This window comes from Amblyraja radiata, chromosome 13 (assembly GCF_010909765.2).
Source record: "Amblyraja radiata isolate CabotCenter1 chromosome 13, sAmbRad1.1.pri, whole genome shotgun sequence".
NCBI classification, from domain to species: Eukaryota; Metazoa; Chordata; class Chondrichthyes; order Rajiformes; family Rajidae; genus Amblyraja; species Amblyraja radiata.
The window spans coordinates 16,008,855-16,033,673 of NC_045968.1; positions in this window are offsets into that span (position 1 = coordinate 16,008,855).

Here is a 24,819-nt window from a genome sequence, read left to right on the forward strand (position 1 = left end):
GCTCTTAAAAATAGCGGAGTCAGGGGATATGGGGAGAAGGCAGGAACGGGGTACTGATTGGGGGTGATCAGCCATGATCGCATTGAATGGCGGTGCTGGCTCGAAGGGCCGAATGGCCTACTCCTGCACCTATTGTCTAATGTCTAAAATGTATTTTGTGTGTTCTGTTGCTTTTTATTGGTATGGCGGCACAGTGGCGCAGCAGTAGAGTTGCTGCCTTTACCGGCACAGTGGCACAGCAGTAGAGTTGCTGCCTTTACCACATAGGTGATTTTTTTGGACGACTACAGGCGACTGTCGCAAAATTTTCAACATGTTGAAAATCATTTGGCGACAGTGGCATCAATTTTTACTATCGTAGGTTGTTATAGGTGTTGTCGTAGGTGAATTCCATTAAAACTAGTCTCCGGCAGTCGCCTAAAGAGTCGCCTAAGTGGGACAGGCCCTTTACAGCATCAGAAACCCGGGTTCCATCCTGACTACGGGCACTGTCAGTGTGTAGTTTGTACGTTCTCCCCGTGACCTGCGTGGGTTTTCTTCGGGTGCTCCGGTTTCCTCCCACACTCCAAAAATGTACAGGTTTGTAGACTAATTGGCTTCGGTAAAAATTGTAAATCATCCCTAGTGTGTGTAGGATCGTGGAAGTGCTTGGGGATCGCTGGTCGGCGAGGATTCGGTGGGCCAAAGGGCCTTTTTCCGCGCTGTATCTCTAAACTAAACTAAACTAAACTTAAGATTTGTCCTTCCGTAGAGTTGAAGGCAATGCCTTCGTGTTATGTGGAATGATATCCTGAGATAATATTCTGCTGATCATCTTCAATGCTCTGATGAAGTTGGGATGAGGAGCAGATGATCTGTGACAACACTAGTTTAGTGTTGACTTTGCAAGAACACATTATAAATATCCCAATCTCCCCACTCCCACTGCAAGCAAGCTGGAGTTCAGTAAAATAAAACTGTGCTTACATCATTTGTCTACGCTTCATTGTAGCACACACAGCAAATGAAGATGATTTCTAGTACCTGGACTTTCAAAAAGCCTTTGACAAGGTCCCACACAAGAGGTTAGTGTGCAAAATTAGAGCACATGGTATTGAGGGTATCATATTGACATGGATAGAGAACTTTTTGTCAGACAGGAAGCAAAGAGTAGGAATTAACAGGTTCTTTTCAGAATGGCAGGCAGTGATTAGTGGGGTGCCGCAAGGCTCGGTGCTGGGACCCCAGTTATCTATGCCATTACTAAAAGTCTCATCTTGACCACTTCTTGTCTATGTTGTAAAAATTTTTAGAAAAACACTACCATATATCGCTATGATTTTTTTTCGCCATCCTACTCACTGTCCTCTCCTCCAACCGCCCCAAGGTTTTTTCCGATCGGTGAAACAATAAAAAAGTTATGAATGGGAAAAAAATTGTGAAATTAGCAGATTGGTCTTCTCGCCTGTCAGTCACTGTGATGAACGTAGCACCCCTTCCGGAGGGGGCAGGAGAATAAAGCCCCGGAGGCCAGACATGGGTCAGTCACCCCGGAAGACCGTGAGTGAGAGTTGAGTCCAGAAATGTGAGTCTATGCTGTGAGTGAACTGTACTGCGAGTCTCCACTGTGCTGCTTGGACTGAATTGAAGGGTTGGTCTGCACTGTGCTGCTTGAACTGAATGTCACCCTCATTCCGGAAGTCCCACTCAGGGGAGAGGCCGCGCTCAACCGCGTGAGTAGATTCAAGAGAGTTTTACTGTCATATATATGTTGTGTGTGTGTGTGATGGATGGTGTGAGTGTGAGAGATGGTGTGGGTGTGTGTGTGAGATGGAGGGTGTGTATGTGAGTGTGTGTGAGATGGAGTGTGTGTATTTGTGAGATGGAGTGTATGTTTGTGTGATGGAGGGTGTGTGTTTGATGGAAGGTGTGTGTGTTTGTGTGAGCCCACCAGCCGTGAGTGAGTCAACTGCCAGCCCACTAGCCATGAGTGACTGAGCTGTCAGCCCACCAGCCATGAATCACTGAGCTGCCAGCGCACCAGCCATGTGACTGAGCTGCCAGCCCACCAGCCGTGAGCGACTGAGCTGTCAGCCCACCAGGCCTGAGTGATTGAGCTTCCAACCCAAGGATCTATTCGGCCCACACTATCCATACTAGCCCTCCGGGAACCAATCCTTTCGGCTCACAACACTCATACTAGCGCTCCAGAAAGCCCCCTCCCCCCACAACGGGTCCCACTTAGTCTAGTTTACAATATATATTAACAATTTAGACGACATCTCCAAGTTTGTGGATGACACAAAGCTGGGTGGCAGTATGAGCTGCAATGAGGATGCTATGAGGTTGCAGGGTGACTTGGACAGGTTTGGTGAGTGGGCAGATGCATGGCAGATGCAGTTTAATGTGAATAAATGTGAGGATATCCACTTTGGTGGCAAGAACAGAAAGGCAGATTATTATCTGAATGGTGTCACATTAGTAAAAGAGGAGTTGCAACAAGACGTGGGTGTGCTTGTACATCAGTCACTGAAAGTAAGCATGCAGGTACAGCAGGAAGTGAAGAAAGCGAATGTCATGTTGGCCTTCAATGCGAGATGATTTGAGTTTAGGAGCAAGGAGGTCCTACTGCAGTTGTACAGGGCCCTGGTGACACTGCACCGGCAGTATTGTGTGCAATTTTGGTCTCCTAATTTGAGGAAGGACATTATTGATATTGAATGTGTGCTGAAGACATTATTGATATTGAGGGAGTGCACCGTAGGAATCAAGGGATATGAGGAGAAAGCTGGGTACAGATTTTAGATGATCAGCCATGATCATATTGAATGGTGGTGCTGGCTCGAATGACCACTCCTGCACTTATGTTTCTATGTTCTATAGAACACCATTTCAAAGCTAAATCAGGGGAGAGAGAGATACAGAGATAAGGAAGTGTAAGATGTGAAAACGAGACAAAGGGGATGGAGATGAAAATGTAGAATAGGTCATTGGTAGCTAGAAGATGGTAAGAACAAAGCAAACATCTGCAGTTCCTTCCTACACCATTTCAAAGCTACTGATTTAGCTCTTCCATGTTGCTGTTGGCGCTTCCAGTGCCTCAGTTCAACCGACTGGTTGTGGAGTTAGTTAATAAATGTATGCCGGAGCTTCTAGCCAATAGACAATAGACAATAGGTGCAGGAGTATCTAGCTCTCTCTTGAAAGTATCCAGAGAACCGGCCTCCACCGCCCTCTGAGGCAGAGAATTCCACAGACTCACAACTCTCTGCGAGAAAAAGTGTTTCCTCATCTCAGTTCTAAATGGCCTACCCCTTATTCTTCAACTGTAGCCCCTGGTTCTGGACTCCCCCAATATCAGGAACAAAGGGCAGACCAAACATTACCACCCTCTGTGGGTCAGGACTCCATTATAAGACCCTTTCACATTGCAAAATCCTTCTTCAACTTAGTCAACTAAAATCATCCGTGATACATATCTCTTGATTCCCTTTAGCCCTAAGAGCTATATCAAACTCTCTCTTGAAAACATCCAGTGAATTGGCCTCCACTGCCTTCTGTGGCAGAGAATTCCACAGATTCACTGGGTGAAAAAGGTTTTTCTTCATTTCAAACCTAAATGGCCTACCCCTTATTCTTAATTGCTTAACAGGTCCAGACTATTGAACGAGACACAACATTTCTTTTTTTTCCCCATCAGAATCTTTGGACATGAGATCATGCTGCCAGGTGGTTTTAGAGTCAACCTTTAGTGGTTTGGAATTTCTGAAACTTGGAGGTCCATAAAGTCCTCTGTATTCATGCAACTATTTTGTCAAGTACATAATTGGCTAGTTTGATTCGACAAAAATAAAGTGCGTGTGTGTACATTAAATCACTGGTTCTTTGATATGGGATTATAGCTTCAGCACACATACTATATAAGGGCCTGAGCTCTAGAGAGAGGTTGAGCTGGCTGGGACTCTATTCCTTGGAGCGCAGGAGGATGAGGGGTAATCTTGTAGAGGTGTACAACATCATGAGGGGAATAGATCGGGTATACGCAGAGTCTTTTGCCCAGAGTAGGGGAATCGAGAACCAGAGGACATAACCATATAACCATATAGCAATTACAGCACGGAAACAGGCCATCTCGACCCTTCTAGTCCGTGCCGAACACATAATCTCCCCTAGTCCCATATACCTGCGCTCAGACCATAACCCTCCATTCCTTTCCCATCCATATAACTATCCAATTTATTTTTAAATGATAAAAACGAACCTGCCTCCACCACCTTCACTGGAAGCTCATTCCACACAGCTACCACTCTCTGAGTGAACATAGGTTTAAAGTGAAGGGGAAAAGATTTAATAGGAACCTGAAGGCTAACTTTTTCACATAGAGGGTGGAGTATGGAACGAGCTGCCGGAGGAGGTAGTTCAAGCAGGAACTATCCCAACATTTTATGGGCCTGTCCCACTAAGGCCATTTTTTAGGCAACTACAGGCGACTAGTTTGTCGCCACATGTTCGCCGGCGGTCGCCGGGAGTCGTCTCCTCAGTCGGGCAAAACATCGTAGCGTCTTTCTGGTCTCCGCTAAATTTTCAGCATGTTGAAAACATTTTCGGCGACAGTGGGTTTGATGCCAATGAGCGTAGTTTGACCACTCCTGACATAGGTGCTGTCGTAGGTTGTCGCCAGGATGACGTAGGTTGTCGCCGGTTTTTCGGCGACCTACTACGACTGACAGTCGCCGGCAGTTGCCGAAAAAATCGGCAAGTGGGACAGGCCCTTTAGAAACAGTTAGACAGGTACATGGATAGGACAGGTTTGGAGGGAATATTTAAGAAGGAACTACAGATGCAGGTTGTCAAATCGAAAGTCGACAAAATGCTGAAGAAGCTCAGCGGGTGAGGCAGCATCTATGGAGCGAAGGAAATGGGCAACGTTTCGGGTCGGGACCCTTCTTCAGACTGATGTGAGGGTGGGGGGGGGGAGGGGAGAGGAAAGGAAGAGGTGGAGCTAGTGGGCTGAGGGAGAGCTGAGAAGGGGAGGAGAAAGTAGGGACTATCTGAAATTAGAGAAGTCAATGTTCATACCGCTGGGGTGCAGCGTAATTGATGAGGGGGCGATAGTCAGAGTTACCGGTGAGGCAGCGAGGATCGGCGTCAACGGTGAGTAGGTGAAGGTCGGCGTCAGCGGTGTCTTCGGCGGACTGGGCCTGTGGTCGGTCCGGCAGGCGGTGAGTGCTGGTGCTGCTCCTCGTGGCCAAACGCAGGCAGGTGGGACTAGTGTAGATGGTACATGTTGGTCAGGGTGGACAAGTTGGGCCGAAGGGCCTGTTTCCATGCTGCGTGACTATGATACAGTCTTATGCGTTTGTGCAACTATTTTGCTAAGTGCATAACTGCCAAGTTTGATTTGACAGAGAGGGAAGTGTGTATGTGTGCATCAAATATAGACACAAAATGCTGGAGTAACTCAGTAGGACAGGCAGCATCTCTGGATGGAAGAAATGGGTGATGTTTTGTGTCGAGACCCTTCTTCAGCCCAGAGATCTGTCTGAAGAAGGGTCTCGACCTGAAATGTCGCCATTCCTTCTACCCAGAGAAGCTGCCTGTCCCGCTGAGTTACTCTAGCATTTTGTGTCTATTTTCGGTGTAAACCAGGATCTGCAGTTCCTTCCGACAACATGTGTTCACCAAATCACTGGGTTGTTGATATGGAATTGTGGTTTCTGCACAGATATAAGGTCGCCTCATTCTTTCAAGTGTCGTAACATTTGTTTTGGGTCTCCGCTGGATTTTGAAATGTTCAAAATCTTGTGGCGACACTGATATGACGCCGGCAGTCGCCAAAAAAAATCGGCAAGCGGGACAGGCCCTTAAAGCCCTAGCCTGCCCAACCTCTCCCTGTGGCTCAGGCCCTCGAGTCCTGGCAACATCCTCGTAAATCTTCTCTGCGCTTTTTCCAGCTGTGATGGTGAAGAAACTTTTCCGCGTAGAATGTCACTGTTCAATTTCCCCCAGACTAAACAACCATTCATCCATCAAGTCTAAAATATACGTTGACAAGTCTATTAATTTTTTTTTTTGAAATATTGTCCAGCATGTTGTACACTTCCAAAAATTCCTTATTAATATTACTGGCGTGACACCTCTTGGCAATATCCTCACGGACTCAATTAAATACTGCTGTTAGATTTATGTACATGTGTTGATTTTTAAAATGTCATTTTGATCTGATTTTTAGCTTTCATCACATATTAAAACCAATCTTCTGCAGATAAATTAAATATTCAGAAAGCCTAATAAATAATGAATGAATGAATGAATATGTTTATTGGCCAAGTATATTCACATACAAGGAATTTGCCTTGGTGCTCCGCCCGCAAGTGACAACATGACGTACAGTGACAGACAGGAATGACACATAAAACGTTAAACGTTAAAATAATAAAACATTATTGATTGAACATGTGAATTAAATAAAATATCAGAGCAATAAATAAATCATTAATAATCCATTCACTGACCCAAACTGAGCCAGATGTGGATGTTTCCTGCTACAAGATGCTGAATTGCATTTTTAAGAAAGCACTGCAGATGCTGGAAAAATCGAAGGTAGACAAAAATGCTGGAGAAACTCAGCGGGTGAGGCAGCATCTATGTAGACAAGGAATGGGCGACGTTTCGAGTCGAAACACTTCTTCAGATTGATGTCGGGGGGGGGGGGCGAGAAAAATAAAGGAAGAGGCGGAGACAGTAGGCTTGTGGGAGAGCTGGGAAGGGGAGGGGAAGGAGGGAGAAAGCAAGGACTACCTGAAATTGGAGAAATCAATGTTCATACCGCTGGGGTGTAAACTACCCAAGCGAAATATGAAATATGAAGGAATTTCATGCCGTGCTTTTATTTATGGATAAAGAGGTGGGGGTTGATTTGGTTTCACGGGAGGTCGGTCTTGGAGGGGAGGATTCTCCTCAAACTGCGGAGCATCCTGGACAATACAGCTCACCCCCTCCATGACACACTGGTCAACCTGAGGAGCACCTTCAGCAACAGACTGGTTCCACCAAGATGCAGCACAGAACGCCATGGCTGATCATTTCCCCATCAACTGTTTAAGGGCCTGACTGCCTAATTTAATTAATTACCCGGCTTCCACCACCCTCTGAGGCAGAGAATTCCACACTCACAACTCTCTGTGAGAAAAAGTGTTTCCTCATCTCCGTTCTAAATGGCTTACCCCTTATTCTTAAACTGTGGCCCCTGGTTCTGGACTCCCCCAACATCGGGAACATGTGTCCTGCCTCTAGCGTTTCCAAACCCTTAAGTATCTTATGTTTCACTAAGAGCCCCTCTCATCCTTCTAATTTCCTGACCACAGATGGGATGAAACTATCCGGATTCATCCCTGTGTGCCTTTCAGACGACCATGAGAATAATAATTCACAGTATAGATCATCATCTGTACCATCATACAAAAAATCCACACAGATCAGAAACAACTTTGAAGCAGGCGTCTATTCATACAGAGAGAACCTTGAACTAAAGGTGATTGTAAATAGATGCCAGCTAGTTAAAATCATTGTCGATCAATCACTGTCAACCAGTACATTGCCTGTATAATAAAACGCTGTCAATCCCATTAAGCTCTTGTACTGATAACTACACATATCAAAAAAGGTCTTTGAAACAGCGTGTATTTGTACTGAAGGAACCTTGAGCTAAAAGTGTCACAGCTGGTAGAGTTGCTGCCTCACAGCGCCAAGGACCTGGGTTCCATTCTGACCACCGGTGCTGTCTGTGTGGAGTTTGCACGTTCTCCCTGCGACTGTGCTCCGGTTTCCGCCCACATCCCGAAGGCGTGCGGGTTTGCAGGTTAATTGCCCCTCGGCGACTTGAACGTCCAGGAGCGTAAAAGACGGCAAAATGTTGTGACCACTGCCCAGTCCATCACCGGCTCTGATCTCCCCACCGTCAAAGGGATCTATCGTAGTCGCTGTCTCAAAAAGGCAGCCGAAGGCAGTCAAAGACCCACACCATCCTGGCCACACACTCATCTCACCACTGCCATCGGGGAGAAGGTACAGGAGCCTGAAAACTGTAACGTCCAGGTTCAGGAACAGCTGCTTCCCCACAGCCATCAGGCTATTAAACACAACAACAAATAAGCTCTAAACTACAGCAGACTATTATTATTGCTATATATTTGTTATTTATTGAGATTGCGTATGTGTGCATGTGTGTGTACACACACTGAACCTTTTTTCTTCTCCCGTTATGTATTATGTTTACATGTCTAAGAAAGAACTGCAGATGCTGGAAAAATCAAAGGTAGACAAAAATGCTGGAGAAACTCAGTGGGTGACGCAGCATCTATGGAGCGAAGGAATAGGTGACGTTTCAGGTCGAGACCCGGAAGCATCTATGGAGCGAAGGAATAGGTGACCCGAAATGTCACCTATTCCTTCGCTCCATAGATGCTGCCTCACCCGCTGAGTTTCTCCAGGATTTTTATCTACCTACTATGTTCACATATTGTGTTGTGCTGCAGAAAGTAAGAATGTCATTGTTCTATCTGGGACAAATGACAATAAAACACTCTTGACTCTTGCCCCTAGTGTGTAAGAAGTGGATGAGAAAGTGGGATAACATAGAAATGGTGCGAGCGGGTGATCGATGGTCGGCATGGGTTCGGTGGGCCGAACGATCTCGGTGGGTTGAAGAGCACTTTTTTCATGCTGTATCTTTTCGACAAAAGTGGATGTAAATAGGTCACAGCCAGTTAAAGACAAGCTGGAAGTCAAGGGCATCTGAAAACGTGACAATTTTAGAGCCACGTTAGACAAAGCATCTTAATGGATTGTTAATGTATCACAGCCTCCAAGAACCAAATGAGGAACCCAGCGGGGCATAAGGTCATAAGGGATAGGAGTTGAATGAGGCGTTGAGAAGAGAAGAGGGAGGTGGGGAGGAGGGGGGCACCTGTGGCCAGTTGGGGGTGGCACCTGTGGCCAGGTGAAGGGGGGAGGCAACTGTGGCAAGGTGTGAGGGGGGACACCTGTGGCCGGGTGGGGGAGGGCACCTGTGGCCGGGTGGGGGAGGGCACCTGTGGCCAGGTGTGAGGGGGGGCACCTGTGGCCATGTGGGGGGGAGGCAGGCCTGGTTCGCTGCTGCGAGAAGGTAAGACTGTACTATGAACGGTTGAAACTTTGTCAACACCAGAAACTTGCCGTTTTTTTGTGTACTCCCTGAGTGAAGTCTGCTGTACAATTCAAGTGGATTATCTGCAAAAACAAAGACTTTCACTGTTCCTAGGTACACATGACAATAACCTATCATTGAGTTGAATCGAAGGGACATTTCAAAGAGAATATATTGATTGTTGAGAGAAAAGGATTTCTCTGTAGTCACAGAGTCTCTTGAAACACATTGCTCCTTGCATTGCAACAGATGTACAATTGGATAATTGAGATCCACTGACTTGTGTCATGACTTACCAGGAGAACAAGTCTTGGACAATCGGTCTCGGTCTCGTCAATCCTTCATGAGACAAACTAGTATCAGGCACTCAAGATAGACACAAGATGCTGGAGTAACGCAGCATCTCTGGAGTAAAGGAACAGGTTCAAGACCCTTCTTCAGACCTACCTCGACCTGAAACATCACTTGCTCCTCTCCGAGGATGCTGCCTGTCCCGCAGAGTTACTCCAGTGTCTATCTTCTTTGTAAATCAGCATCTGCAGTTCCCTCCTGCCCGTAGCATCAAGTACTCATTTCTTTCACCATACCGCCCCACTTCCAATGGTGAATGAATGAATGAATGAATGAATGAATGAATGAATGAATGAATGAATGAATGAATGAATGAATGAATGGTGAATGAATGATCAATGAATGTCTTGGGAGATGCACTGTTAAACAGTAATGTTTCCTTGGTGACTAACAATTCATTAAGATGCTTTGTCTAACTTAGCTCTAATGGGCCTGTCCCACTTACCCAACTTTTTCGGCGACTGCCGGCACCCGTCATAGGCCGCCGAAAAGGTTCAACGTTGAAATTACAGCGGCGACCAGAAAGACGCTACGACTCTTTGGGCGACTGAGGAGACGACTCGCGACCATACAGGCGACCATGTGGCGGGGCGAAGCCTGCATGGTTGTGAGTAGTCGCCCAAAAAGTCGTACCTTGATCTGGTCGCCGCTGGATTTTCAACATGTTGAACATTTTCGGCGACCTGCAAGGACCTATGACGGGTGCCGGCAGTCGCCGAAAAAGTCACATAAGTGGGACAGGCCCATAACATTGTCATGTTTTCAGATGTCTTTGACATCCAGCTTGTCTTTAACTGGCTATCACCTATATATCCACTTTTATGGAAAGATACAGCATATGAGAGAGAGAGAGCAGGCTATTTTAGACTGGGTATTGAGTAATGAGGAAGGGTTAGTTAGCAGTCTTGTTGTACGTGCCCCCTTGGGCAAGAGTGACCATAATATGGTTGAGTTCTTCATTAGGATGGAGAGTGACATTGTTAATTCAGAAACAATGGTTCTGAACTTAAAGAAAGGTAACGTTGAGGGTATGAGACGTGAATTGGCCAAAATTGACTGGCAATTAATTCTAAAAGGGTTGATGGTGGATATGCAATGGAAGACATTTAAAGACTGCATGGATGAACTACAAAAATTGTTCATCCCAGTTTGGCAAAAGAATAAATCAGGGAAGGTAGTGCATCCGTGGATAACAAGGGAAATCAGGGATAGTATCAAAGCGAAGGATGATGCGTACAAATTAGCCAGAAAAAGCAGCATACCGGAGGACTGGGAGAAATTCAGAGACCAGCAGAGGAGGACAAAGGGCTTAATTAGGAAAGGAAAAATAGATTATGAAAGAAAACTGGCAGGGAACATAAAAACTGACTGCAAATATTTTTATAGATATGTGAAAAGAAAGAGATTAGTTAAAACAAATGTAGGTCCCTTGCAGTCAGAAACAGGTGAGTTGATCATGGGGAACAAGGATATGGCGGACCAATTGAATAACTACTTTGGTTCCGTCTTCACTAAGGAAGACATAAATAATCTGCCGGAAATAGCAGGGGACCGCGGGTCAAAGGAGTTGGAGGAATTGAGTGAAATCCAGGTTAGCCGGGAAGTGGTGTTGGGTAAATTAAATGGATTAAAGGCCGATAAATCCCCAGGGCCAGATAGGCTGCATCCCAGAGTACTTAAGGAAGTAGCTCCAGAAATAGTGGATGCATTAGTAATAATCTTTCAAAACTCTAGATTCTGGAGTAGTTCCTGAGGATTGGCGGGTAGCAAACGTAACCCCACTTTTTAAGAAGGGAGGGAGAGAGAAAACGGGGAATTACAGACCAGTTAGTCTAACATCGGTAATGGGGAAACTGCTAGAGTCAGTTATTAAAGATGGGATAGCAGCACATTTGGAAAGTGGTGAAATCATTGGACAAAGTCAGCATGGATTTACAAAAGGTAAATCATGTCTGACGAATCTTATAGAATTTTTCGAGGATGTAACTAGTAGCGTGGATAGGGGAGAACCAGTGGATGTGGTGTATCTGGACTTCCAGAAGGCTTTCGACAAGGTCCCACATAAGAGATTAGTTTACAAACTTAAAGCACACGGCATTGGGGTTCAGTATTGATGTGGATAGAGAACTGGCTGGCAAACAGGAAGCAAAGAGTAGGAGTAAACGGGTCCTTTTCACAATGGCAGGCAGTGACTAGTGGGGTACCGCAAGGCTCAGTGCTGGGACCCCAGCTATTTACAATATATATTAATGATCTGGATGAGGGAATTGAAGGCAATATCTCCAAGTTTGCGGATGACACTAAGCTGGGGGGCAGTGTTAGCTGTGAGGAGGATGCTAGGAGACTGCAAGGTGACTTGGATAGGCTGGGTGAGTGGGCAAATGTTTGGCAGATGCAGTATAATGTGGATAAATGTGAGGTTATCCATTTTGGTGGCAAAAACAGGAAAGCAGGACTATTATCTAAATGGTGGCCGACTAGGAAAAGGGGAGATGCAGCGAGACCTGGGTGTCATGGTACACCAGTCATTGAAAGTGGGCATGCAGGTGCAGCAGGCAGTGAAGAAAGCGAATGGTATGTTAGCTTTCATAGCAAAGGATTTGAGTACAGGAGCAGGGAGGTTCTACTGCAGTTGTACAGGGTCTTGGTGAGACCACACCTGGAGTATTGCGTACAGTTTTGGTCTCCAAATCTGAGGAAGGACATTATTGCCATAGAGGGAGTGCAGAGAAGGTTCACCAGACTGATTCCTGGGATGTCAGGACTGTCTTATGAAGAAAGACTGGATAGACTTGGTTTATACTCTCTAGAATTTAGGAGATTGAGAGGGGATCTTATAGAAACTTACAAAATTCTTAAGGGGTTGGACAGGCTAGATGCAGGAAGATTGCTCCCGATGTTGCGGAAGTCCAGGACAAGGGGTCACAGCTTAAGGATAAGGGGGAAATCCTTTAAAACCGAGATGAGAAGAACTTTTTTCACACAGAGAGTGGTGAATCTCTGGAACTCCCTGCCACAGAGGGTAGTCGAGGCCAGTTCATTGGCTATATTTAAGAGGGAGTTAGATGTGGCCCTTGTGGCTAAGGGGATCAGAGGGTATGGAGAGAAGGCAGGTACGGGATACTGAGTTGGATGATCAGCCATGATCATATTGAATGGCGGTGCAGGCTCGAAGGGCCGAATGGCCTACTCCTGCACCTAATTTCTATGTTTCTATGTTTCTATGAAAAGGCCCAAGTATATGCTGACCATCGATCACCAGTTCACACCATCCACTTGCTCACCATCCACTTTTATAAAAGACAGATGGCACAATGGGCTAAGTGTTCGGCTGGCGACCGGAAGGTGGCCGGTTCGAATCCCGCTTGGAGTGCATACTGTCGTTGTGTCCTTGGGCAAGACACTTCACCCACCTTTGCCTGTGTGTGAATGTGTGTGAGTGATTGGTGGTGGTCGGAGGGGCCGTAGGCGCAGATTGGCAGCCACGCTTCCGTCAGTCTGCCCCAGGGCAGCTGTGGCTACAGAAGTAGCTTACCACCACCGAGTGTGACTGAGGAGTGAATGAATAATGCGATGTAAAGCGCCTTGAGTATTAGAAAGGCGCTATATAAATCCCATCCATTATTATTATTATTATCTGTTCCCTACACACTCACGACAATTTACTGAGGGTCAATTAACTGTGACAATTGGCCTTTATGTCCAGCTGCAGTTGGGATAATGAAATGGAGCCTCTTGCATATGGACTCAGTGTTTGCATAGGTACATAGAAACATAGACAATAGGTGCAGGAGTAAGCCATTCAGCCTTTCAAGGCAGCACCGCCATTCAATGTGATCATGGCTGATCATCCCCAATCAGTACCCCATTCCTGCCTTCTCCCCATACCCCCTGACTCCGTTAGCCCATAGAGCTCTATCTAACTCTCTTTTGAAAGCATCGAGTGAATCGGCCTCCACTGCCTTCTGAGGCAAAGAATTCTCCACCAATTCAAATCTTTCCGTGTGATAATGTTTTTCCTTATCTCAGTTCAACGCATTGTGTACTTAACTAGAGAATGTACTTATGTATAGCAATAATCTTACTGATCTGTGGACAACATTTTTTATCTCGCTGTACCTTGGTATGTGATAATAAAGGAACCATTGTACCAAGGTAGACAATTGACAATAGGTGCAGGAGTAGGCCATTCAGCCCTTCGAGCTAGCACCTCCATTCAATGCGATCATGGCTGATCATCCTAAATCAGTACCCCGTTCCTGCCTTCTCCGCATATCCCTTGAACTAAATCTAACTCGCTCTTGAATACATCCAGTGAATTGGCCTCCACTGCCTTCTGTGGCAGAAAATCCCACAGATTCACAACTCTCCGGGTGAAAATGTTTTTCCTCATCTCAGACCTAAATGGCCTACCCCTTATTCTTAAACTGTGTGATCCCCTGGTTCTGGACTCCCCCAACATCGGGAACATTTTTCCTGCATCTAGCCTGTTCTATCCCAAAGAATCCAAAGAATTTTATATGTTCCTATAAGATATCCTCTCATCCTTCTAAATGTTGTTTCGGCATTTTGCATTCATATATTTTGGCCAAAACAGAAGTTGTGAAGAATAATAATAATAATAATAATAATACATTTTATTTGTGGGCGCCTTTCAAAAGTCTCAAGGACACCTTACAGAATTTAACAAGAGTAAAAAACATATAATCGGAGTAAAATAAATAATAAAGACATCACCAATACACAAATTAAAGACAGAATTCGATCCAAAGACAAAAAAATCAAAAACACAATATGAAGAGAGAGCAGCGGCAGCTAAAGCGCGCCAGCGTACACTCCCTTCCGACAGCCATCTTGGACACAAACTAAAATAATCACTTACACACAAAAATCATCCCCCCACAATGGTTACCACCGTGGGGGAAGGCACAATGTCCAGTCCCCATCCCCAGTTCTCCCAAAGTCAGGCATATTGAGGCCTCCGCTATTGCCTCTACGGAGGCCCGATGTTCCTGGCCGTTCTCGCCGGGTGCTGTTGCCCCGGTGTCGGGAGAGTCCTCTCAGCGGCTGGGCCACCTGGAACGGCCGCTTCCTAACTGGGGACCGCGGCCTCCGAAGCCGACAAGGCCGCGCTGGTTTGGAGCTCCCAGGCTCCGGATGTTGAAGTCGGCGGCGCCCGCTCTGCTCCGCAGACCCGCAGCCCGGAGGTGTTGAACTCGGCGGTCACAGCTCACCAGAGCTCCAGCGCGTCGATCCAGCGCGGCGACCCAGGCAAGGCATCGCCCGCTCCGCTCCGCGATAGCGCTCCAGCACTGTGCCGCCACCAAAGCCGAGGTGCTGGGCGGTCCCCGCCAGGAAACGGCCCTCCACGCCCGCTGGTAGGCCACGAGGACGGGTCGACGGGGCAGCCCGGAGAAAAAGCTGCCTCACCGACCAGGTAGGGACCTAGAAATATAGTTTCCCTTCCCCCCACATTAGAAAGTCTATTTCTCCCACAAACAAAACACAGGACTCACTAGAACTACAAAAAAAAAGTGAATTAAACGGACGGCTGCTGGTTAGCAGCCGTTCCCCAAGATGGCTCCTCCTCGAATAGATGAAGTCTACTGTGGCATCAACTACTCCACATGTGACACTGAGTGTGTGTCAGTGGAGGAGGATACAGGGCATCTTATTGAAACATATAAGATTATTAAGGACTTGGACACGCTAGAGGCAGGAAACATGTTCCCGATGTTGGGGGAGTCCAGACCCAGGGGCCACAGTTTAAGAATAAGGGGTAAGCCATTTAGAATGAAGATGAGGAAACACTTTTTCACAGAGAGTTGTGAGTGTGGAATTCTTTGCTTCAGAGGGTGGTGGAGGCCGGTTCTCTGGATACTTTCAAGAGAGAGCTAGATAGGGCTCTTAAAGATAGTGGAGTCAGGGGATATAGAGAGAAGGCAGGAACGGGGTACTGATTGGGGATGATCAGCCATGATCACATTGAATGGCGGTGCTGGCTAAAAGGGCCGAATGGCCTACTCCTGCACCTATTGTCTATTGTCTATTGATATGTCCAAGTGATTTTTCATGTGTTTCTGTTAGAATGAAGGGTTGCTTTTGCGATTGCTTTCCATGAGTTAAATAATCTGTAGTTCCACCGCCTCCAGCCATTTGTCATCTTTATGCGAACCCAAACAGCTCTTAATATTTCTGCCATTAATATTCATGAGAAGCCAAACAAGGATAAAGAAGAACATATTTTCATATCAATCATACGGCACTTAATGGAATGGAATTCTCATTGAAAAAGAGACGTGATACCATACTGGGCCTTCACCACAGCTGGTTCTGAAATTGACTACTATATTAACCTAATTTTCAACATTTCAGACATGTAAATCATCCGTCAGTTCTTGGGTGTTATTCTTTTAGATATTTACCAGAATGTTGTAAATAATCTTTCGACTTCAATGCATGGATTTCCGATGTTCAGTTTAGTTTGGTTTAGAGATACAGCGTGGAAACAGACCTTTCGGCCCACCGACCAGCGATCCCCACACGCACTAGAGACAATTTTACATTAAAAAATTTTTTTTTACATTTTAAACCAAGCCACTTAACCTACAAACCTGTACGTCTTTGGAGTGTGTGAGGAAACCAGAGCACCCGGAGAAAACACACGCCGTAGTGGGGATCGAACCCGGGTCTCTGGCGCTGTGAGGCAGCAACTCTACCGCTGTTCCACCATGCCACACATCAGATGTTGCCTGACCTGCTGAGTTACTCCAGCAGTTTGTGTCTTTCTTCGGTAAACCAGCATCTGCAGTTGCTTGTTACTATACCACAACATTTATACATGTTTGAATTGATTGAACAGGAGTAACGTTACTCAGATTGATTAGATCATTTATTAATAATCGGCAATATGGATTAAGACAGTGTTTCTACTGGCCAACAGTTTAGAATATTGCAGTGTTAAGCAGAGGCTTCTTGTTCAGAAGTCAGTACAATAGACAATAGACAATAGGTGCAGGAGTAGGCCATTCGGCCCTTCGAGCCAGCATCGCCATTCATTGTGATCATGGCTGATCATCCACAATCAGTACCCCGTTCTTGCCTTCTCCCCATATCCCCTGACTCCACTATCTAGCTCTCTCTTGAAAGTATCCAGAGAACCGGCCCCCACCGCCCTCTGAGGCAGAGAATTCCACAGACTCACAACTCTCTGGGTGAAAAATTGTTTCCTCATCTCCGTTCTAAATGGCTTACCCCTTATTCTTACAGATCAATACAATAGTACAAATCAATACCGCAGAGGAGAAATTGCTAATCTTGCTAAACTATTTCTCATTATAGTTCTTTATTTTTTATTTTTTTGAATTAATTTTATTTGAAGCAATTGTACAGGGATAAGGTAATCGACATAACAGTTATACAATTATTGTACCACTTCATTTTTAACATTGAAACCTAAATCAAAAAAAAGGGGATAAAAGGGAAAAAAGAGAAAAAAGGGGAAAGTAGTAAAATAAAAGGCAAGAAAAAGACCCCTAAGCTACCAAAGAAGTGCAAGAGGAAAGAAAAGAAATAAGAAAAGAGAAGACGGAGATATACCTTCCCCCCCCCCCCCCCCCCCCCCCCCTCCCCTCACCCCCCCCCCCCCCCCCCCCCCCCCTCACCCATCCCTGGCATCGAGTTTAAATTTGTGTTTAACCATTCTGTTGTTGCAGAAATTCAGTGAAAGGCAACCATGTCTTGAGAATTTGATCTGCTTTGTCAGCCAAGACAAGCCTGATGTTTTCTAAATGTAGTGTCTCGGATATATCAGTTATCCACATCTTCACTGTGGGGACTGTTGTCTTTTTCCAACATTTGAGTATTCGTTTTTTCGCCGATATTAGGCGGTAATTGAGGAAACGTCTTTGAAATATCGTTAGCTTAGATCAGGCCTCTGACATACCTAATGTGATCAATTTTATATCTGGTTCCAATTTAATTTTAAGTATTTTGGAGAAGATATCAAATATTCCCCTCAGAAGTTTTGTAACTTTATACAGGAAGCAAAGGAATGGGTTATAGTCGCTTCTTGGAGGTGGCATTTATCACAAATAGGAGAGATGTTTGGGAAGATCTTGTTCAATTTGGTCTTTGAACGAGTTGGTCTCCATTTGTCGTCTTTTTGGAATCATATGGTGCAACACAATTGTAAAAGCTAACTGTTTCAGGACTGGACGAGGGATGGTCAAGATTATAAACAATGATCTCCTTACTTTTTTTTTCTTTATGTCTTATTCTCTCTTTTCTATTTTCTTTTCCTCAACTTTCTTCACTCATTCGTCTTTTTTCTTTTTCTTCACACACTATATATCTCACGTCTTTCTATCCTTTTCTATCTAATTTATTTTTCTTATTCTCATCTTTCTTTATTATAACAAAAAAAATAAGAAGCTGTACATAAAATGTATTATGAAAATATATATTAGGCACTTTGGTGCCATATGATTGTACTTCTAATAAAATAAAATATTTTTAAAAAAAAGAATAGTAGAGTCTATGCAATATTTTAAATTGTATCAGGGAGTGCCTGACATTGAGAGAATATATTAAAGCTTTATTTCAGACACAGGTCCATATAACACATCAAACAGTACAAAGAATTACAAAGATACATTAAAAAATTGCATATTAGCCTAAAATATATACAAGCTATTGCACCAATGCCGTCTTAGCCTAGAAGTGAATCTATAGCAGCTTTTCAGAGGCTGACTAGGGCTTCAATTATGTGGTTCTCTGATTTGTCCAGGCGACACATAAAACTAAACATCAGCTGTCTTAAGAGTGCCTCACAGGTTGGCACTCTAGTGGACACAAACAATTGACTGGCACTATGCCACCACAAAGCAGCATCCTCATTGCATCACTGTATGCTACCTTGAGCCTCTGCATACTCTTTTTCTTATAATTAGACCACAATTGAGCAGTATATAACGGTGTGATGTAGGTTCTGAACAGGGAACACTTCACAGAGTCAGAGCACATATAAAACTTCCATATAAGCATGTTGGCTTGAAGATAAATTTTACAGCGCTGTCGGTAGAGGTCTTTGTCATCCTTCCAGTCATCATATATGGCATGACCTAAGTATTTAATTTCCTCACACACAGCAAGAGGACTGTCTGACAAATAAAAGGTCGGAAAAGTTGATTCCCTGTCCTCAGCGCTTCTAACTACCATTATGCGGCTTTTCTTAGTGTTATACTTAATGTCATAATCAAGGCCATACTGAGAGCACACCTTCAGCATCTGCTGCAGCCCAGCACTATATGGACAGAGCAGGACCAGGTCGTCTGCATACATCAGATGATTAACAATAGTGTTGCCCACAAGACAGCCAGTTTTTAGCCTATTTAACTGATTTGACAATTCGTCCATATAGACATTAAATAAAATAGGAGACAAAATTCCTCCTTGCCGCACTCCGTTACTAACACAGAATGGAGCAGATACAACATTGTCCCATTTAACCTGAAACGTTTGATGGGCATACCAGAACACTAAAATTCTCACTAAGAATTTAGGGGCACCTCTATTTAGCAATTTTACAAACAATTGTTCATGATTAATCCTATCAAATGCCTTGGACGCATCAATAAAACATAGAAATACAGATGAATTCAGGCTTGTGTACCTGAACACAATCTCTTTAAGAGCATAGATACACAGGTCAGTTCCATGTTTTCTTTTGAACCCAAACCGATTGTCAGTAGTAAGGACATACATTTCTAGCTTTGTCAACAGTATTCTCTCCAGTACTTTAGATAAGATACTGGCTAATGCAATAGGTCAGTAATTATCAATACTGTTGAGCCTACCAGCCTTATCTTTAATCACAGGCACTAACATTACAGACATAATATCATTTGGCAAGACACCATGAACCAGACAACCATTAAAGCACATGGAAAGCAAAGGGCAGAGCTTATAGCAGTAGTGTGTGTATAGTAGGCTTTCCTCCCAGATATCCTTTGAAATTAATGATCCCAATTTGTCTTCCCATGCTCGCCTATACATCACCGAAGATGGGGTATGTGTAATTAAAAGAGTGTTGTAAATGTAGGATATTAACTTGCTTGTATCGACATGTCTATTCATACATTCGTCTATCATATCTGGACCCATAAAATGACAGTCTTGTGTATATGTTTTCACATAGTCTCGGATTTGAAGATATCTAAAAAGATTGCTTGCTTTCAAATGGTATTTCTCCTGTAGTTCTTGAAACGAGAGGAAAATCCCCTTCTCGTAGAGATCTCCCACTGTTTTAATTCCTGAGTTTTTCCATTGTGCAAACGCATTATCTAAGGTAGACGGTTTAATCGAGGGATTGTTAGCAATTGGTAAAAGGAGAGAGAAATTTCTCACTTTGAGACTTAATTTCAACTGTTTCCAAATGCATAGGGTACTGTATATTATCGGATTTTGCTCATACATTGATTTATTCAGATGTGTTGGAGAAAGAAGAATCGCACCTATATTAAAAGGCAAACAATCTTCCCTTTCCATTTTTAACCAAATTTACCCGTTGACATGTATCATCCATCCAGTAGATTAAGTTTTTAATATTAGTCGCCCAGTAGTAGAAAAGGAAATTAGGGAGTGCTAATCCTCCATTTTCTTTAGATTTACACAAATGTCTTTTATGTATTCTGTGGGTTTTATAGTCCCAAATGCAATTTGTGGTAATAGAATCAATTTTCTTAAAAAAACTTTTGGGGAGATATATCGGTATTGATTAAAATAGGTATAGGAGTTGTGGAAGGAAAATCATCTTTATGGCATTTACTCTACCTATAAGGGAAATAGGAAGTGTTTTCCAGAATTGAATGAGGGCATATAATTTAGTAATTAATGGTGGGTAATTGAGGCTGGGACTATCCCAACATTTAAGAAACAGTTAGACAGGTACATGGATAGGACAGGTTTGGAGGGATATGGACCAAGCGCAGGCAGGTGGGACTAGTGTAGCTGGGACATGTTGGCTGGCATGGGCAAGTTGGGCCGAAGGGCCTGTTTCCACACTGTTTCACTCTATGACTCTCTGACTATGAGGGGTGAAATGCGAGCGTGGTCAGGGTGGTGTCAAAGTCAAAGTATCCTTTATTGTTGACATTTCGTTGCCTTGCAGTCATACATATAATAAAAATAACTAAATAAAATAACTAAATAAAAAATAACTAAAACACACAATAAACACAAATTTAACATCCACCACAGTGAGTCCACCAGGCACCTCCTCACTGTGATGGAAGGCAAAAGTCTTAAAGTCTTTGTCTCTTCCCTCCTTGTTCTCCCTCTGTGCTGAGGCGATCCAGGCCTCCGATGTTGTGACCCCACCGGGTGATGGTAAGTAAGTCCCGCGGCTCAACCGTGCTCCACGAACGGGCCGGTTCAAACTCTGCGGCCCGGGGCGGTTGAAGCTTCCGAAGCTGCCGCCCTCCAGTCCAGCGGACGAAGCTGTTGTTGCGGGAGCTCCGGAAAAACAGGTCACCAACCTGTGACCTGCTAGCTCCCGACAATGTCGTCCACTGAACCCGCGGCCTAGCCTCCGAAGTCGGGCCGCCGCCGCCGGAACGCCGCCACAGCCCCGAAGCCGGCCAGCCTCGCCACTGCCAGAACACCGCCACAGCTCCAAGTCGGGCCTCCTCCGGAACGCCAGAACACCGCCACAGCTCCAAGTTGGGCCGCCGCTGTGTGGGCCCTTGGTGATGTTGGCTGCCTTTTTGAGAGTACACCTCTTCTAGATGGTGGGGAGGTCAGTACTTGTGATGGACCAGGCAGTGTTCACTGCTTTTTGTAATCTCCTCCATTCCTTGGCGTTTGGGTCACGCAAGAAGCTCATTCAGAAAGCATATGTGGCATGTCGGTCAGTGGACGGCATATTTTGGCCAAAACGCAAAATGCTGGAGAAAGTCAGCGGGTGAGGCAGCATCTATGGAGCGAAAGAATAGGCAACGTTTCGGGTCGACACCCTTCTTCAGACTGATGTGGGGGTGGGGGGCGGGAATAAGAAAGGAAGACACGGAGACAGTGGGCTGTGGGAGAGCTGGGAAGGGGAGGGGAAGGAGGGAGAAAGCAGGGTCTACCTGAAATTGTCGAAGTCACTGTTCATACCGCCGGGGTGTAAACTGCCCAAGCGAATATGAGGTGTTGCTCCTCCAATTTGCGGTGGGACTCACTCTGGCCGTGGAGGAGGCCCAGGACAGAAAGGTCGGATTCGGAATGGGAGGGGGAGTTGAAATGCTGAGCCACCGGGAGATCCAATTCGTTAATGCGAACTGTGCGGAGGTGTTGGGCGAAGCGATCGCCAAGCCTACGCTTGGTCTTACCGATGTAGAGCAGCTGACACCTAGAGCAGCGGATGCAATAGATGAGGTTGGAGGAGGTGCAGGTGAGCCTCTGCCGCACCTGGAAAGACTGCTAGGGTCCTTGAATGGAGTCGAGGTGGGAGGTAAAGTGACAAGTGTAGCATTTCCTGCGGTTACAATGGACTTGGGGGGTCGGGCAGCATCTGTGGAGAGACTGCGTTTCAGGTTGGTCAGACTGATTGGACTGGAGGAGGGAAAGCCGGAAATGAGAGATGGGAGTGATACAACTGGCTCTGACCTGAAACGCCGTCCATCCAATCCCACCACAGATGCTGCCTGATTTGCCTGAGTATAATTTAATTTAATTCAATGTTTATTGTCACGTGTACTGAGTATTATGAAAACTTGTTGCGTGCCATCCAATTTATACATGATTACAATCGAGCCGTCCACAGTGTACAGATACAGGATAAGGGAATAACATTTAGTGCAAGATAAAGTCTGATTAAAGATAGTCCGAGGGTCACCAATGACTGCTCTCTCGTTGGTGATAGGATGGTTCAGTTGCCTGATAGCAGGTGGGAAGAAAATGTCCCTGAATCTGGAGGTGTGCGTTTTCACACTTCTGTACCGTTTTCAAGATGGGAGAGGGGAGAAGAGGGAGTGGTCAGGGTGTGCCTCAGGGGTGCCGCACAATTAGCAGCCCCGCCAATAGTCTGTCTGTTTTTTCGTCTTTTTAAAAATGTTTTAGTGTGTGTTAAAAGTCTGTGTAAATATTCTCCGGTTTGTTTTATGTGGGGGGAGGGGGAGGGGGAGGGGGAGGGGTCGGGGGAAACTATTTTTTAGTTTCTTACCTTGCCGGAGATGCGATTGATTTTCGCATCGCATCTCTGGTCTCTCTGCGGCCTACCATCGATGGAGCTGGATGCCTCCTCGGACTGAATTTGAGCCCCACCATGGGGCGTGGACTTAACATCGGAGCTGATCCCTTGCCTGGGATCGCTCCTACCACCGCCTGCGGACTTACCATCAAGGGCTCGCAGTCTTGGGAGAGGTCGAGTCTGGAGCTCCAAAGACACAGAGGCTCGACCAGTCCCGACACGGGGTCCGATCGTCCGGCGCGGGGGAGCAGACATCCCCCCCAATGCAGGAGCTGTTCGCCCGTCTCTGCAATTTCTTGCGGTCCTGGATGGAGCGCCAGACATTGTGTTTGCCGATAACTCCACCATCTGCAGTCTACATTTTGGTTTGTGGGGAGGTTAAATCCGTAGGTGCATTTAGGCTGTCACTGCGTGAAACAATGAAGGAGATTGCAGTCAAAATAATGACTAGTCTAATAACTCAAGCACTTTCAAGCGACGGCAGATGCGATGCTAAATACTGATATCCAATTTTCTGCAGAATTATGCCTTTCCCCTGCTCATATCTGGTTGCTTTCTCCCCATTCACAGACATTGGACACCTTCAAAGCATCGTACATATCTGTCAGATGTAAAGTAAACTCAAGTCCTTTCCAGTAGAAGAACCTTTTAAACATTTCATGTATTAATTACTGCCAGTCAACTCTGACACAGACTGCACTTTCATTCCCACTGGCTTTAATGTTTTCGAGATCAAATGCAAAATATATCTTTTGCGGTTTTCAATTGGGTCTCTTTTTTTGTCTTATTGGCCTGTCCCACTGAGGCGAATTTTCAGCGGATTGCTGGCGACTGTCAAGTTGTCGGCAGTCGCCTGAAAAACCGGCAACTGGAACGGCGACTGTCAGAGTGGAACACACACACACACACACACATCGCAAAGGTGGGGGCCAGGGGAAGCGGGGGAGTGCTGTCTAAAATTCACATGGTGCAAAGCCAAGGTGATACCTGTGATGAACAGGACGGCTAGCACAGTGTACGGTAAGCGGGGAGGAGGGGGGGAGGGGAGAAGGGGAGGGGAGAAGGGGGGGGGGGGGAAGGAGTAGAGACACTTTTAAGAAGCCAGACAACTTTTAATAAGCCAGTGATACACAGCTGTGAAGTTTAGCGGACATTTAACATTACCTGTCGGCTTTCCTTGGTCTGAAAACTCGTGCTTATGTTTTTTTCCCCAATGAGACAATTAAAATGCCTGTTCAGCAAAAGAGATTACCTACGGCTACCTCGACTACCTACATACAGCGACATGTCGACCCCACTACCACTGCACTACGACTTCAAAAGTATCGATTTTCTCCATGCCGGCCAATTTTTGGTCGCAGAAAATTTTCCAACATGTTCAAAAATGTTCCGTGTCCAAACTGAGGCCGTGAATAGTAACCACTATGCGGGAACTCCTCTCGACCATGAAGGAGACTTTCCAGAGACCACCTACGACCATGTGTCGACCACGCTGCAAGCTTGTGACGAACACAGACTCTCCTAAACCCGCCAATAAGGTCGCCTTAGCGGGACAGGCCCTTAAGGAATGATGATAAAGCACACACACACCAGCGGCGGAAATCCGCAGAAACTGGAGGACAGAGATGTGTGGTGCGTCCGTCACCGTTCCCGTCGGAGACCAGCACCACTGCGTCTGTGTCGCTGTTTCAACATGAATACGGATCATAATTATCAGCCATGTTTGGCAGAGAACGGATGTAAGCAGATCATTCCGAGCAACCCCTACAGATATTGGCGGAGTGAGCAATTAAAAAGGTATTATTAAGAATCAACGGCATGAGAATTCGATTGGACTGCACCGAGAAACATTATTTTAATGAACTCCATTGTCAAGTACTTCATATTCAAAAATGTTCTCAGACTTTGACGGAACTTCTGTTTAAAGTCTCCACTTTGATACAGGTCTCTGCCTTCATTTGTTAATTGACAACTCGATCTAAGAGAATATTTCAAAGAATGAAGAGCAAATGGCAGATATTGTCCTAATATATTGTGGCACTGCCAGTATTTTGATTTTCTTTTACAAATG